This window comes from Fukomys damarensis, unplaced genomic scaffold (genome assembly GCF_012274545.1).
Source record: "Fukomys damarensis isolate Sample0158 unplaced genomic scaffold, DMR_v1.0_HiC HiC_scaffold_5, whole genome shotgun sequence".
Classification (NCBI taxonomy): Eukaryota; Metazoa; Chordata; class Mammalia; order Rodentia; family Bathyergidae; genus Fukomys; species Fukomys damarensis.
Genome location: NW_022900917.1, coordinates 84,216,804 through 84,221,394, shown reverse-complemented (window position 1 = coordinate 84,221,394; position 4,591 = coordinate 84,216,804). Strand labels below are relative to the sequence as shown.

The following is a 4,591-nucleotide window of genomic DNA, read 5'->3' as shown; positions in this document are numbered from 1 at the left end:
GCCACTGAGCCAGATCCCCAGCCCCTGACTGTATTACTCTTTATATTATTTTTTTCTGCCTATAATACTATTGACTGCTGTTCTCACAGCCACAAGTATCCTGTAAAGAGATGCCCCTCATGGATGGTGATGGGATTAGGCAGGAGGTTTGCTGTGACCTACTTCTGGATCTATTCTCTTTTCAAGCATATTTCATAGTAAGGAGAAAAGAGCCCATTAAAAAGATAGGAAGCTTCTGCAGGGTTATTTCAAATCTTTTGCTTTTTTTTTTTTTTTTTTTTTTAAAGAGACAGGGTCTTGCTTTGTAGTGTAGGCTGGCCTTGAATTCCTGGGCTGGCCTTGGATTTAGGGCAATCCTACTGCCTCAGCCTCCTGAGTGCTGGGATTATGGGCATGTGTCACCACACCTGTCTCCTTTTTAAAATGGCAGGGGTTTAGGGGTGGGTAGCAAGCCATTGCTGTGTTGAAAGGTGCAGCTCCTGGTGATCCTAAACCCAGCATCAGTAAAGAATTAAAGAAGCAGAGTTTAAAATAAAAGATGATTTATTTGAAGGTGGGGGAAGGGGAAAGAGAGATGCCAGACAGCTACTCTGGAGGAGTGGGGAGCATTCTAAAGCGAATACCTCTGAAGTTTTAGCTCTAGCTCCTTTTATTAGGATCCTTCTCCCCTTGAATCAGATTGGCTCCTGGTTGTCTTTGATCCTAACCTTGGATTCCTTCTGGCTTTAAGACTTTTTCCCTGCCTTTTAGTGGTGGATAAGAGTGGAGGGGGGTTTATGGAAAGATAGTTTAGGTTTAAGGATTAAGTAAAGGGGAAGTGTACGATTCTTATGTTAATTGTGCTGCCTGGGTTCTTCACTGGCCTGGTTTCTTTTTCTTTCCTTGGCTTTGACTGCTTGATTCTAGCTGCAGAGGTATCAGCTGCCTTTAGAAGGATTCTCTATTAATTTTTAATAAAGCTCAATGAGACCTTCATCCTACCTTTTCCCTACCTATGGGGCCCTCTGTCCCTACAGCAGATTTATGTTTAATTGTGACTTTATCTTCTAGCTATGCGTGGGATCAACAAGCAGATAGGGACCAAGAACCATAAAAAGCTGTCCCAAGGAAAAAGAAAGGCCAGGTAAACATCTCAGTCAACATAAGTGAAACATAAGCATGATTCAAAAGAGCAACTTCCTGAGTACTCAGGCGTGAAGAGGGCTGCTGGCAGACCATGAAGGACAACAGGTGGACGTCGTATCTGGTTTTCTAATGGGATTTCATGGTGAAATAAGTTGGTAGTTCCTGGATGGCAAAGTGGCCTTGGAAATGCTGTCTCCCCTGGTGTTTTAGGGATGGGGGGAGGGGGTGGCCACAGGTAGGGGAAAAAATAGGCTAAAAACATCAAGCTTTATTAAAAATTAATAAGGCAGCTTTGACCTCTGCAGCCAGACTCCATTAATTAGAAAGGCAATGATAGTGAGACTCAGCAGTTAGAAAGACAAAGGCAGGGCTGGGAATACAGCTCAGTGGCATGTGCCTGCCCAGCTAGTGCAAGGCTCTGAGTTTAATGCCCAGCACCAAAAGAAAGAAAGAAAGGCAAAGAATGAGGAAGAAACTCAAACTCAGGTCTGGGAGGTTCCCAGGTAGCTCAGGTAGCTCGAGTAACATAACATAAGAATCACAAACTTCCCCTTTACTTAATCCTTAAATTTAAACTACCTGTGCATAATGCTCCCATCTATAATTTTACCCTCCACCAAAGGACAAGGGCAAGTTCTGGCCAGAAGAAATTCAAGAACTCAACTACATAGTGAAACCCTGTGTCAAACAAACAAACAAACACCAAGATAATATGCAAAGATACAAGATTCCAATGATAAATGTAACTGTATTGTTTGCTTTAAATGTACCAATAAACTTAATGGAAACAAACAAGCAGGGAAACAAAAACACCCAGAAGAAATCCAAGATTAGGATGAAAGACAAGCCAGGGAGCCAATTAGATTCCAGGAGCCTATGTGAGCTAAGGATCTCAACAAGAGGAGCTGTAGACAAGAAATCCTGAGCATTCACTTTCGAATTCTCCCTACTCATCCAGAGTAGCTGTCTGTCATCTTTCTTTTCCTCCTCCTTCCCCATCTTCAAATACATTGTCTCTTTTTATTTTAAACTGCTCTTTAGTTCTTTACTGATGCTGGGTTTAGGATCACTGGCAGCTGTGATCCAGAACAATGGCTTGCAGTCCACCTCTGGACAAGTTACAGCATGGAATAGTGTGGCCTGGGGTACAACTCTCTAGACATTATAGTGTCCTTCTGTGTGGCTTTTAGAGCTGATACTGGCGGCATGGCCTGGCATGACATATTCCTGCTTGGAGTTCAGAGGTACTTACTTGCTTACTATCAGTCACTGCCCCGGACAGAGGCCAAGAATCCATGTTCCAGAATTCATTTGGAAGCATTTATTAGAACCATATGGCCCTGGTTTGTGTGTCCTCCTGACAGGAGGCCTGTGCCACCTTCCTCCTCTTCTTCCTTAGGGGTCTGAGATGGCCACAGTCCATGGGTGTTACCCATTCACAATGTGTTCTCTGTTCTGGGTCAGGTCCCAAGGCCCTGTGGAGGTCCTAGAGTCAAGATAAAGGCAGCCCTTAGGGGGCAAACAGGTTCCTCTGCTGGGCCATGCCCCACAGCCCAAGAGCAGAGCATGAGAGAGACAATGTCAAAGGTAGCATCTGGCAGGAGGGCATCTGTGTGTACCCTTGGCCAGAATAGCCAAAACTGTGGGAAATAAAAGGCATCAGAGGGCAAAGAAAGAGAACTCTGAACAGAAGAAAAAGAGAGGGTTTTCTCTTATCACAACCCTCCCAGCACTTGGACTGCAGCCATCCTGGTACAAAGCATTATCTTTGTGGGTTTGATTGCCTTACCCTAAAGCCTGATGACACAGAACATCTTTTATGGAATTATTGGCCATTTAGATATTGTCTTGGAAGAAGAGCTTGCTCAGCTCTTTTGCATTGTTCATTGCTGGTGTAAAGAAACAAAACCGATGTTCATGTATTGCTTTTTGTTTTGTTTTGTTTTTGGTACCGGGGATTGAACTTGGGTCCTTGTGCTTGCAAGGCAGCCACCGAACCAAAGAGCTAAATCCCCAGCCCTAATGTATTGCTCTTTTACCTTGTAATTGTGGCTGGATTTGTTTTTTTTTTGTGCATTCTCTGGGATTTCCTAAACAAAGGACTATGCCATCTACAGATAGAGGCAACCTAGGTCTTCATAACTCACCTGGATCCTTTTTATTTTTCTTTTGGTGGTACTGGGGGTTGAACTCAGGACCTTGCGCTTGCAAGGCAGGTGTGGTGTCACTCAGTTAAATCCCCTGCCCAATCTGGGTCCTTTTCTTTCTTTTGCTTGCCCACCTTCTTGAGTTAGGACCTTGGTATAGTATTGAGCCGCAGTGGTGAGAATGACATCCTGATCACGTTCCTGACCTCAGGCGAAGCATCTAGTCCTTCACTTGGCTGTAGGGCTTACATGGAAGTCATGTTATTGGATGGAGGAAGGCACTTCCCTTCCTAGATTGTGGTTTTATGTGTTCTTTTGTTGTTTATCATACGAGCACATAGGGTTTTATCAGATGTATTTCCTGTGTCTGGAGAATTAAGAGGATTTCATCTGCCATGCCTCTTGCAAAACCTGAGGAGCCTGAAGTGGAGACACAGGAGCCTCAGTCTTGGGGTGAGGCAGTGATGGGCCTGTGGTGGGATGTCTTCCTACTTCGTAAAAAGGACTGTGAGAAACAATACACGCAGCTTTTCAGCAGTATCTGGCAGAGGTAGTTGTCAGTGTCTGCTGTGTCTGTGCAGCAGATGTGCTGTCCATTCTGAGATGACAGGGACAGCTACAGGGCTGCATGGGTCCTGGAGCCAGCAAGGGCAGCTCCGTTCAGCCAAGCATCTGCTTTTGTGCCTCCAGCCACTAGATGTCAGTGCAAACCAAATAAACTGATGGAGGTCTGAGGGGCCTGACAGGTTTTGCTGACCCTTCCTGGTCTCCACTGTGTTCCTGCTAGTGTGTGAGTTCATCTACTTTCTGCTGGCTTTGTATCATCAGCTTACAGTCAAATATCAAGGCTGTGCAGCTCTGGGAGGTGGGTCGGTACAGCTGGCTGCTGGTGTAGAGGTCTGGCAGCTTGGCCATGCTGCCCAGGAGGACGCCAGGCCAGCATGGTCATCTTGAGACCTCGAATGGGAAAGGAGGCTCCAGTTGTACCCGGTCTTTGGTCCTTGGCACGAGGGGCTGGTCAGAGAAGATGGTTTTGTAGGATTTCCATTGAATCTGTCCTGTCACCCCCGGGGGCTGAATTGGGCTAGTCAGCTGGCATCCGCCGGTTTTGTGTCCTGTAAGCTCTGGCACTGGTATGTTTTGCTACTTAGGTAGCCTGAATTATGTAACGAGTTAGGGCCCTCCGAACAGGTGTCATCCTCTTCCCACTGCCAGGTGCAGTTACTGCCCTGAATAGGTGCTGGGATAGAGGGGCAGGGCTAGCGCCTTCCGCTTCCCGGCCCTGGGTCGGGACTCTGGGGGTGGGTGGCCTGGGTGGG

General features: G+C 46.3%; 1 long non-coding RNA gene across 1 annotated transcript in view; it reads left to right on the top strand.

The window, feature by feature from the left end:
* The first annotated feature begins 4,000 nt into the window (after window positions 1-4,000).
* Window positions 4,001-4,591, top strand: part of LOC117285025 — a 13,794-nt gene continuing 13,203 nt past the window's right edge. Inside the window, exon 1 of the long non-coding RNA XR_004516039.1 lies at window positions 4,001-4,062. This is a non-coding gene — a long non-coding RNA (uncharacterized LOC117285025). The remainder of the gene's footprint in view (window positions 4,063-4,591) is intronic.